The sequence below is a fragment of the Amblyomma americanum genome, chromosome 1, assembly GCF_052857255.1.
Source record: "Amblyomma americanum isolate KBUSLIRL-KWMA chromosome 1, ASM5285725v1, whole genome shotgun sequence".
Lineage (NCBI taxonomy): Eukaryota > Metazoa > Arthropoda > Arachnida > Ixodida > Ixodidae > Amblyomma > Amblyomma americanum.
In genome coordinates this window covers 412,967,808-412,979,974 of record NC_135497.1, presented here as the reverse complement: position 1 = coordinate 412,979,974, position 12,167 = coordinate 412,967,808, and the positions used below count along the sequence as shown (strand labels likewise).

The following is a 12,167-nucleotide window of genomic DNA, read 5'->3' as shown; positions in this document are numbered from 1 at the left end:
TTTCTTTATTACGGCGCTGGCTAGTTCCAAAGCGCCCTGAGCTGCGGCATCGATGCAAAACCAGCTAGGCTTAGCGACGAGCACGGCAGCCGGGAAGCAGCGCAGTTCGTCGCCCTGGCGCTCCCGCAGGCGGCGTCGTTGCCGAAAGCGCGGCTGTTGCCCAGGCATGCTGTCGTTGCTCGAATATAGCATGGCTGCTTTGTCTTTTTTGGTGCGAACGTGAAGTAAACCGAGCCCGCTCGCCGGCAGGCCAGCCTGGATCCCGTCCGCCGCCGTAATAAAAATCAGCTTAAGATTGTTTTTGACGTAAGCAATAAACGCTGAGACAGAGAAATGTGACAGATGTATCATTTCTGAGGATCGTTGATCAACACCGAGTTGCTGGTAAAAGCAACAACTCTGATGCGAGCAAAATTTCTCGCCAGAATCGCCTCGCAAGCTGCCGCTGGCTCGCCGTTGCGGTCCGACTCGCCTGTCGCCCGCAGCGGTCCGCAGCCGAAGGTCTCGCGGAAATTGACCATAATTTTAGTTTATGGTGAGATTATACTGTTAACAGCAAAGCGATATTAAGAGATATTATAACGCAGGCTACTTGCGAAGCGGCGTCCGCTGCGCCAGGCAGCAGCGCAGTTCGTCGCCTGGCCGGACCGCGGGCGGTGCCGTTGCCGAAAGCTCGCTACTAGCGCAAGCATGCTTTGTCGCTGCTCGTGTATAGCAGGCGGTGTTTCTGATACTGTCGCTATTTGGTCTTTTAGGGTGCGAACTTCAACACCAAGCCAAGCAGTAATCAGACCGCTGCGAGTGGCAAAGCGGCGCAGCGATGCTTGCTGCTCCGTGTGTCCCTGCTTGCAGTGGGGCTGCAATTCGCAAGCAGCGACCGGTGCAGCGCGCCGGTTTCGCACATGGGTCGCCTGCTTTTTGCTTCTGTCGCGAGTGTCACACTGCTGAGTGCTTATCAGCACCTCTGAAGGCAGCGAACTGCTCTGTTATCCATGGCGTCGTGGGTATGGCAGTAGCTTCGCATTCCAGAGATTCCTAGTTCGAATCCGCGTGGACGGAATGTTTTTTCTTTTTATTATTATAGCCTTAAATAATCTCTCCCGTCCTGTTTACCCGCGAGCGACTGGATTTATTTTTCGAGCCATGCTTTTCTGACCCAGCAATAAGTGCCGCTCAGTAGTGGGCTGCCCTCAACCTAGGTTCATAATCACGATTGTTAATGACTTTGTTTTACTATGGTGGGATTTATTTAAAAGAGTTGAAAATGAAGCGTCCCCGCCCATGAATTTCGCATAGCAGGAAATGACAAAAGAAGAGCGTGAACGAGAATGTGCCAAGTCGGCGAGAGGTCTCGCATGTGCCTCGCTAGTGTGACATGGCAGTTGGCGGACCATCGGCCAACTGCCGTCCTGTAGGAGACATGGCGCCGACGCCGACACTCGGCCGACTGTTTTCGCCGGCGCAGTGTGACATAGAGCCAGACATCACGACGACACGGTTTTGGCAGACCGAATCGGCCGACTGTTGGCCTAGTGTGACAGGCCCATAAGTGGTTAGGGCGCTCGGCTGCTGACCCGAAAGACGCGGGTTCGATCCCGGCCGCGGCGCCCGCGTTTCGATGGAGGCGAAACGCAAAATGCGCCCGTGTGCTGTGCGATGTTAGGTGGTCGAAATTATTCTGGAGCTCCCCACTACTGCACCTCCCCCCCCCCCCCCCTTTCTTCTTTCACTCCCACATTCCTCCCGTCCATTACGGTGCGGTTCGGGTGTCCACCGATGTGTCAGACAATTACTGCGCCATTTGCTTTCCTCCAAAAACCAATTTTCAATTCTTTTCAGCGACCGTCTCTTGCGCTCTCTCCCGTTTTCCCTTCCCGCTCCCTCGTTAAAACCTCTGTTCCTTTGTGTTGGGCGCGCCCGCCACCCCTCCGACGCCGCTGGCCTCAACGATGAGCCCACTCAAGGTCCCGCGCGAAAAGGGTTGCCGGCGGTGCTAAGCCATTTCGCCGTGGATGGACGCCGAGATGGCGCTGTCAGTGACCGCTAGGACGGGGTACTTACTGGATCCACGCTCACGAACATGTGCCTACGTGATGTGCGCTTCGGCAGGCTGCGGCTCCTGGCGCATTCCTTGTGGTGGTGGTGGGACCCCAAAATGTTGGTTTTTGTTAGTGGAAAAGACAGAACGGGAGGAGAAGAGAGCTAAAGTTCGGAGACGCGGTTTAAACGAGGTCCTTAAGTCCGCGCCGCAGAGGAGGCCCTGCCAGCGATCAGGCAGCCTGTGGTACCGAACTCGTAGCCTCGGAATGGGGAAAAAAATCCCCACTGCACAAATGGCTGTTTCCTTTTCAAGCACAAGAAAAATGAAGGAAAAGAAGAAGGGGTGGGGGGGGGGGGGGGGGGTGAATAATCTCGGCGATGCGTTCAGCTGAAATCGCCGTATGGGATATACCTAGCCCTTGGCGCAGATGCATGCTTAATACTGTCCAGATAACTGCTGAACTTGAATGGGCAATTCTCATTTGAGTACAGAAGCCTTCGTTTTAAAGCCGGAGGCCGGCAGGGACTGCGTTTTCGCCCGAGCCTACTTTTCGTGTTTTTGTCATTATACCTGCGATGAGTGGGCTCTTCAGCGAGTGAACGGAAGAGTAAGTGGGTATGAAGACATTATAGATTTCGGTGCTTTGGTAACCAGTGCCCTAAAGCAAACCTCGTGAACTTTTAGTGGGCCCAGCTTAGTAAGTTGAGGCCCCGCGTGCTTCAAGCTGACGGAAATTTCAGTACCGGCCGGAAATTCCTTGGCGGCAGTGCCGTAGGACATCTGGCAGCGTTCACTTCTTGAATGCGGTCTCAGCCCGCTGAGCCTTCGTCCCGCTCGAATTTTGAATTGTGCACTTGGTTTGGCTGGGCTACCGTGGGCGTTTTTGAACCCGTGTCGTGGCACTGGAGAACGGTTGAACGAATGTCAAGCAGGTGCGTACTGTACCCGCGGCTACAAAAAAAAAAACATTCATATGTGCTACGTTGCACGCTGTACACATTCGCGATCGCTGTTCCCTCGATCTGCCCTTGTAGCGTTGGTGAGAACTTGCTCACGGGGCAGACGGTGACATTTTGAAATGTATTGCTTTACCCACGTGTCTAGCTCTCCGTTCCTCCTCTCCCTGTCCGTCGCCCAGTGTCATCGAATGCGCTGACGTCGAACATTCCTTCTGGGCCGCGAGAGGCAGACGCCGGCGAGAACAAGGATGACTGTGGCGTGCCATGCATGCGTAGGCGGCGCCCCGCGACGAGCGCAGATGCCGTACGAATGTTTACCGACGCTGTAGCGCTCGAGCGAGAGATAGGAGCCGCGAGTCAGCATACGGCGCCTAAGTGGGATTGTTACGAGCGTCGCGGAAGGGAGGGGCCAGTGGTGGAAAGAAGCCACGGGCTTTACTCAGCGCAGCGACAACTGCTCGCGTCAGGAACTTGACGCAGAGGCAGTGACCTTTGGCAAAGAACCCAAGCACCGCGTCCGCTGTGGGTCTCACGATCGTCCTGGAATGCCGCGTCTGCGGCGTCGTTTGGCCCAGCGAGGACTTGACCGATGTGATGTGGCGCCTCATGGCCTGGCGGCATCGATTTCAGTCGTCAGTAATGCAACTGGAAGCTAACAACGCATCGATTCGCTGTTGCTCACGGCGCACCCGCTCTGTGGCAGCTGCGCTTGCTCATGTACGGTTCGTGCATGCACAGGTGCCCTCCTCCCCGTTCGAGTACCGCAACTGTGTGCCTCTGGGAGCGCCGTCTCCTCCCCCGTGCTTGTTGCGCGGCCACTAACCTCGCTGGGTGTGATTGTTCGACGCCCCCCACTGGCTCCGCACTTCCATTGTGCTCGGCGAGGGAGAACGGCCGGATTCAGGCACCGCGCGTGGGGGACTGCGTGGTTGGGATGACAGAAATTTCGACCTTGGCACTCCCCACATGGCGAGCTGTTGTGGGGCGCGTATGTGAGGTGACACTGCAGCGGCGGCAACCGGCTCGTCGGCCGATCCTGGCCGTTCGTAGGGTCCAGGTTTTGAGGGTCGAGCTGGCTCTTCGCCTACCTGTAGCTCCCTTGATTCTTACAATTACATTCTTCCGTTTTGTGACCGCACTGATTCGTACCAGCCCAAGAGGCATGTTGAAGCTGTGGTCCTTCCTCGACGAATCTCCCCCTTATCTCGCCTTTCTGCGGCACAGTGTGACGCCATTCAGCCGCACCTCCACTTTGCCCCTCATGCCCGGAACGGCACTTTTCTACCCCCGGTGCGTCACACACTGCGAGCAGAAAAGGGAGCATCGACTGGTCCGTCTTCCGCTCTGTCTTCTTCCTTGGCGCCGTGCTGGGCGCAATGTCGCCGAACCAGCTTAAGGGCCGTTGTACGATCGTTTCGGAGCGCCTTCCGCCACGTCCGCTTCGCGAGCGGTCCCCCAGTTTTCGGCCGCCCGGCGGACGTGAGGCGGTCGGTGTTGTACAATCACTTTGGCGCTTGCGAGCGAGGCGGATGGTCCCAGCATGCCGACAGGCGCGCCCGGCATTTCCGTCTGTCCAATAGCCTTCTCCGGCTGATGGCAACCTAGCCGGCGCGAGCGCACCGCCAGCATCGCTCCACGCGCCGAAACGGGCTCCCGCATCCCAAGGGACAGATCGGTATGCGCCCGACTACCTTCTCCCTTGCCTCCTTTCCTGCCCCCTCTCCAAACCCTGATTTCCCTGCACACTGCGCTTCCCCCCTTCCCTACCTACTTCCCGTACGAGCGCCCCCCCCCCCCCCAAATAATAACCTCTTTTCGTGGTCACGTGGTACTTTTTTCTGTTCCTCGGCGACCTGCACCTAGGCCTAGTAGGCTGCGCTTCGGCATCGCCATGGTGTGTGTGTTGAAGCTCGAAATAAACACTTCGCGACACCTCCATTGCACTGCACAGGTCTTGCGTCAGTTTTCAGAGCCGCAGTAGGAATTACAAACGCATGCAAAAACCACAAACAGCTCGAAATAAACACTTCGTGACACCGCCACTGCACAGGTCTTGCATCGGTTTGAAGAGGCGCTCTGTCAACTCCGTCAGCGTAGATGATTACAGAATTCAACTAGTGGAACTATCGCTCGCCACTGCTGAACGCGGCGAAGTTTGCAGTCGCTCTGAACACTGGTAATATCAAGATGTGTCCAATATAATACGCTTCGCGACATCGCTGCCACTGCCCAGGCCGCGCTCCCCAGTTCAGTCGACGGATGTCCATCTTGCCCCGGCAGGGCAGAACCGAGGCGGAGGGCGGAGGGGCTCGAGACGTCACTGACGTCACGGGAAAAGCAGCCAATAGCTGCAATCCGGTCCCCGGCCGGATGCGCTCGTCCGCCAGAAAGTTGAAGTTGACCAACTTTCCATCCGTTCGCCGAACGAGGCGGATCCGCCAGGCCCGCTCGCGAAGCGGACGTGGCGGAAGGCGCTCCGAAACGATCGTACAACGGCCCTAATACCCTTGTCACACGGGCAGCCTAACCGCGGTTAAGTTTGACGGGAGTTAAGGCTAACCGTAGTTACGAACATTCACACGATAAACCCAACCACAGTTATTCTGCTAACCATGGTTACCTCAAACTGAGGTTGGCCACCTCAGTCAAGCCCAGTAACTGGCAAAATGGCCGCCTCCATGTCCGACGACGGCAGCTCGGTTCCCAGCGAAACAGCCTCCCAGAAGCGCGTTATCTGGAGTGTAGTGACGACGGAGGCGTTGATACGCCTCTGGCAGGATAACCTGACTGCTCTGCGCTCAAACACACGTAACGCGCGCGTATATCGCGCGATGGTCGAAGCGCTGAACTTGGGCCTGCCGCCGGGGAAGGCCCGTACACCGCAAAGCAAGTTCGGCAAAAAATTGAAAACCTGAACAAGCACTACCGGTGAGTGGAAGTCTTCATTCCTAGTAATGAAACGATGAATTCTGGCGGAAGTTTGTGTGATGTTACAGCACTGGCGCGCAAGAGAGGCACGCCGCGCTGTTAGCACTGGTGCAGTTAGGCCTTGTCCGCAGTCGTGACACCGCGCCGGCGTGTTGTAAACGACAGAAGATACGCAGCGTTTCTGGAATGTGTTGTCATGAGCTGACATCGTTCTTGTCCTTGCGCGATCATATGTCGGCGTTTGCTCCGCGTCTGATTCATTGATTTATCGACAGCCTTCATTTAGCTCGCTGAAGTTAAAAGCCGCTTGAGCGCCTCGCGTACAAGTTACTACACCAGTGTACCAGGCGAAAACTGTATTTCATGGTAGAGTCCGTTTAAAAATTGTGGCATTTTCTTCCTTAAGTGGCAGGTGGGTGCCCCACTGCTTTCGAGTGCAACTGGTAGCCTGTTTTTTATGTTTTTGCCTACCATAAAGAGAGCAACACTGCACATATTCATTATTTCATGGTGCAGAATTTCATGCATTCAACAAAATTTTCTTTGCAGGAAACTGAGGCTTTGTGGCACCACAACAGGCTCTAAAGGCATTGAATGGCCTTTCTACTGGCAGCTTCATTCATTCCTCGGATCACTGCCAATCAATGAGAGAAGCCTTGTTGAGGAAAGTGTGGAGGTAATCGGCTGTTTTCACCACGACACTAGAACTGTTCACGGCGCAGTTACTGCTGCAAGCTAGCTTTTTGTGCATGATAAGCCTGCATGGTTATCAGATCTCTTGTAATGTCGTTAGAGCACTATACTGAAAGTTTAAGCACTACTGTGCCTTCAAACCCTTCTCTTTTTCTTCTTTTGGGGTTTGTTGTGTGTAACACATTGCGGCCTGCAAAATGGCAAGCCAGGCTAAGTTGGTCTTGTAAAATTACATGCCTTTTTTTCTTGTCCTGCACAGCTGCCAGTAGTAGACTTCCAACCAGAGGAAGCTGAAATTGTTGCCACTTATGCAAGCGACATGAACTCTCCAACTGCAAGTGATGCTGGACAGGAGGGCCAAGAGTCCAATGCAGGTGAAGCTTCATCGGTGGCCAACACTTGCAACTGCCCAAGTGCTAGCAACAGCGCTAAAAGAAGCAACAGGAAGCGCCCTTACAATTCGGCACTGAGCGACCTAATAGCGCTACATCAGCAAGCCGAAGAGCGTGCGGCCAAAGCTGCCTGTGACAGCCTTGAACTAAGAAAGGAGCTTGTACAGCTACAAAAAGAATCCAACGCGATGCAGAAAAGTTTTCTAGACATTATGCAGGCATATTTTGCATCCAAACAGAAAGACAAATAAATTGTTTGTGAGACCACCCTCTGTGGTAAATGATTTACCACAAAAGCTGGTCTCACAAACAGAATTTATTTCTCTTTATGTTTAGATGCAAATTATGCAGGCATGTTTTCAGTTTGAACAGAAAGGCAAATAAATTCTGTTTTTGAGATTACCTGTTGTGGTAAATGACACACTAGCAGCTACGGCCCTTAGAATGGCGATCTAGGAACCTTGTAGAATAAGGCACTGCGCAAAATAACACAAACCCTGACGAGAAGGGCACAAGGACAGGCCCGTCCTTGTGCCCTTCTTGTCCATGCTTGTATTATTTTGCGCAGTACCTTATTCTACAATGTACAACCGACTCGCCCAGCAACATGCACTCTTGATCTAGGAACCTCTATTTCACAGCAAGGCACTGAGATGTTATTTTTCCTAAAGCGTCAGTGTATTATATGTCACCCTCTGTGTGCAGGAAATGTAACAATGTTGTTATTGTAAAGCATGCATCAAAAATACCATGCGGTAAATACATATACGTAATGTTTCTTATTAAAACATAAAGGCACGAGACACTTCACTCTTTTAACCTAATTGAACTGCCATTTAGCTAGCTGTACCAACAATGCGCTGTGAATGTCTCGTGCTGGGCTGTGAAAACGTACTGGCAACTGAGGCAGCCCTGATGCTTCCTGCATGCTGCAGTGTCAGCCGCCACTACCTGTCACACACAAAAAAGCCATGCTAATCCTTGTTGTAAGTTTTTTTAAAGTGATCATGAGGTGAATACATACATGCAACATCTCTCTCAAAACAGAAAGGCACGAGACACTTCAATTTTGAACCTAAATAAACTGCCATTTAGCTAGCTGTACCAACAATGCGCTGTGAATGTCTCGTGCTGGGCTGTGAAAAAGTACTGGCAACCGAGGCAGCCCTAATGCTTCCTGCATGCTGCAGTGCCAGCCGCCACTACCTGTCACACACAAAAAAGCCATGCTAATCCTTGTTTTAAATTTTTTTAAAGTGATCATGAGGTGAATACATACATGCAACATCTCTCTCAAAACAGAAAGGCACGAGACACTTCACTTTTGAACCTAATTGAACTGCCATTTAGCTAGCTGTACCAACAATGCGCTGTGAATGTCTCGTGCTGGGCTCTGAAAACGTACTGGCAACCGAGGCAGCCCTGATGCTTCCTGCATGCTGCAGAGCCTGCCATCACTGCCTGTCAAAGAAAGACAAAAGCCATGCTAGTGCTGGAATAGACATGTTTACATCAAGGCACCACCAAACAGTTTGCAGACCATCTCTCTCAAGAGGGGAGAAAATGACTGCAATATATGCCTGCTATTCAACATCTACTAGGAGAATGTTTTCTTTCATTATTCTGTATACTTAATAAATTGCAACTCCTCAATGATCTTTGTAAGACAGTACAAAAAGCACAAAAAGACAAGCTGCAAAATATTTCATATGGACAGGAAATGTTGCCATTGTTAACTTTTCTGTGCCAGCAATACAAAACACAGCCAGCACATTTCTTACATATGAGATCAAAAGACAGGTATAACGATATGATTCAACCAATGTTCAGCTTGAGGCAATGTAACTTGTCAGGGCATTTCGAACTGCAACACCTGATGGCTCAGCCCGGTTGCTTGTGCAGGACGGCTGAGGCCGCCCCTGGTCTCGAGCTCGCGCCTCATCAAACCAACTTGCATCGCAGCAGTCAGACATCTCCTCGCAGATATTGTGTACCACACAACATGCGCGGATTGCACAGTTGGCATTGCTTATCTCACACTCGAGTCCTTTCAACAAAATACGCAAACGTGCCTTTAGTCGCCCAAATGCATTCTCAACAATGCGTCAAGCTCTGCACAGGTGGTAATTAAACAATGCAGTAGGTGAGCCCGGTGGTCCTGCATTAGGGAATGGCTTCATGACATGGCTCTGCAGGGCAAATGCTTGATCAGCAAGCAGAACGGGTTCCACCGTCACTCCTGCCATAATTTTTTCTTCAACTTGGAACAGAGGACCGGCCAGTATACTTGGCAGACTTGAGCTTTCAAATACGCCAGCGTCGTGATTTCGTTCAGGAGACCCGACGTTTGTGTATAAAAACCTGTAGCGATGGTCGGCGATAGCCAAAAGAATCGTGCTGTACCATCCCTTATAGTTTATGTAGTCCGTGACATGCTCTTCTGGCGGACACACCTCAATGTGACAGCCGTCGAGTGCTCCCACGCCTTGCGGAAATCCAGTGACGGCAGTAAACTGGCGAAGGTGCTCCGCCAACTCATTTTGCCTGGGGAATCTGATGAACTTAAACCAGTTCACGCACAACGACGGCGCAAAATTCCCAGAAAATAGTGTTGACCGTCCACCGGCCTAAGCCAAAAGCATTGGCTATCGTTCGTTCTTCTGCAGATGACGCCAGGCGATACAAGCCTACAGCCACACGCTTATCCAGGGTAACTGCCCGCCGCATGACCGTATCTTGCCGCTGCATACATTCGCACACACTCAGGATATACCTAAATGTGCTGCGGGTCACTCTGAAGTGCGCCCTAAATTCACTGTCCGGCAGGTGTGGCACCGTCGTTTCGTACCACGACTGTCCTCGCGGATATGCCCATAATCGCCGCTCGCTGGAGCAGAGCCGCGCAGTTATTGCCACGATCAGGCGACACATTCTCTCAGCACGTTGTCGCTCCTCTTCTGCAGCGTCGATGTCTGCAAGAATACGCAGCTGCTGAATACGACGTTGATGAAGAGCTGCTTGATGCACGGCAAACATTGCCCAGAATTCGCACTTCCTTCTCTATTTTTTTTTGTTCCTCCTAATAGACTAATATAGCGTGCGTGGCACTCATCCCTCGACCCCTTGCGGGCGACAGGCGGAAGCGGGCTGTTTGTTGTCGTCGAGCGAAGGACAGTCCCCACCGCGAGATGAGCTTTCCGGCTTTTCCCCTGCATTCGCCGTTAGCCGGTCGTCGTCGGCCCATTGTTGCACGCGCTTGGAGGGGCGGATATGCCGCCGGGCCCTATTTGGCCTTTTGTTCGCCCCCCCCCCCCCCTTCTCCCACCTCCCTCTTCTGACCCGTCGTCTCCTTTGTGAGGACGCCGCTGCTGCCCCTTTTCCTTTCACTCGTTTTCACCGCTCTTTGCCTTCGCCTTCTGCTCTCTTTGGCCGAAGACGACTGCTTTGTGCGTGCGTTACGTGCGCCCAACTTTATTTTATTCTCCGCGGGCGTAATGTCAGGGCGCGGAAAAAAGCGACGGAGGACATTTGGAGCAGTTCTGCTTCGTTTTCTTACACAGGCATGGAGTAATATGGCGTCTTGTAGTCCCCTCCGTTTCGTTCCGGTGCTGTGCAGCTGTCCGATATATCCCCTTTTCTTCTTGACCTGGCACATTCGTTAACATTAGTGCGGTTTGGTAGCCTCGACAGCGTGTGTAACTGCGCTTCGTACCTGCAGTCAGCGTGATTTTCCCGTCGGCTTGTACAAATGATATCTCTCTCTAACCGTCGATGTGCGGACGACTGCAAGAAAGGTTAATTGTAGTTACGACAGAATTGCGTAGCCTTTTCGCGCTGTGCAGTTTTCTTCAACAGCTGAGGCCGGTGATGTCTTCCCTTTTGTCATTTTCTGTGGCGCCGTGGACTACGTTATCACCGCCCGCCCTTCTCGCGGCCTTTTTCTGGTCCTGTACAAAGGGCGGCTCGCTGGCAGCGCCTTCTACCCACTGCGCTTTACCGGAGATCATCACAAAAAGTTTTTTTTTTTTTGGGGGGGGGGGGGGGGCGGGACCCATTCAGAAATTTTCCGCGTGTTATTTCAGCGAAGGTAAACCAGAATTTTTGAAATTGGTATCTTTGAGATATACGCATGGCTTCTGCGGCGTTGTAATACCAGTGCTCGCGGGCGTCAGGAAACAGGTCAGTCATATTAACTAGTAAACCGGCGAAATTTGTAACCGGGCGTTAGTATTGGCGATACCGCTCTTTGAATTTATTAGTATGGTTCGCCTGTATTCTTATGTCCGCCAACACTGTCGCAACAGTGCCGCAGAGGCCATCTCTCCAGTCAGAAAGCTTACTTGTAAAAATTCTCGTTCGCCTTCCCTGAGACAGCCTTTGCATTGGCTCCCGGTTCAGCTGCAGTGGGATACTGCGCGCATGCGGAGTGCCCCGGGCGTTCGTGAGCGAAGCCAGATTTGCCCTCTCCAGGATTAAACGCCGCATGAGCAACGTACGCCCCTTGCGTAGCCCAGCACCGTGGCTGGGCTTTCCTGAACCGCGGAACGCCGAGCTGACTTTGATGGAGCGCTGGTCGTCCTCGAGCCAAGGGCCAACCTCCGGAAGGAAGAAAAAAAAGCGACGCCCGCTGGATTTGCGGCACACGCAGCGTGCTCGGCACCACTGCGCGTGCTGGCCGCAGTGGCGCCGGGCACGCTTCCGCGAGGCCGTGCTCGGTCGCCGGACGGCGAGCATTGATGGGCACTGCTTCCTCTTGTTCGTTTCACCCTCCACCGAGAAGACCGCAGTCGCAACCTTGGTTACGTCGCGCCTTTATTTTTTTTTCTTTGCATTTTGAACTTTTGAGATTCGTCGCTCTTCGTCGGCGCCTTGAATCCACAGCATGCGTAGTCGACGTCACAAAGCGCGGTGCGCGTTTAGTTAGTCTGCCATTCCGGATGTCACGTCCAGTGCGCGCTCTTCTGTCCCGTGCCTCGGGATGTCGTCGGCGGCGAGAAGGACGTGCGTCGTTCGCGTCGCCGCAGTTGATGTGGAGGAGGAAGGCTGTCGTCCGCGTGCTGATAACTGCGGGCAGTGAAGAAACTTCCCCCTGGCGGCCGCGTCATCCGCATGTGCCTAGTTGCCCGCGGCGACTGGGCGCGTGCGGGGTGCCGC

The 12,167-nt window shown here is 53.2% G+C and overlaps 1 protein-coding gene and 1 long non-coding RNA gene across 3 annotated transcripts in view; both read left to right on the top strand.

Annotated features, from left to right (window-relative positions):
- The window catches only part of Cip4 (formin-binding protein 1-like Cip4), a 193,745-nt gene that overhangs the window by 34,690 nt on the left and 146,888 nt on the right, over positions 1-12,167 (top strand). The gene's annotated exons all lie outside the window — the stretch shown is intronic.
- On the top strand, positions 4,909-7,320 carry LOC144115818 (uncharacterized). Its single transcript, XR_013311557.1, has 3 exons — positions 4,909-5,928; positions 6,478-6,604; positions 6,881-7,320. It is a non-coding gene; the product is annotated as an uncharacterized LOC144115818 (long non-coding RNA).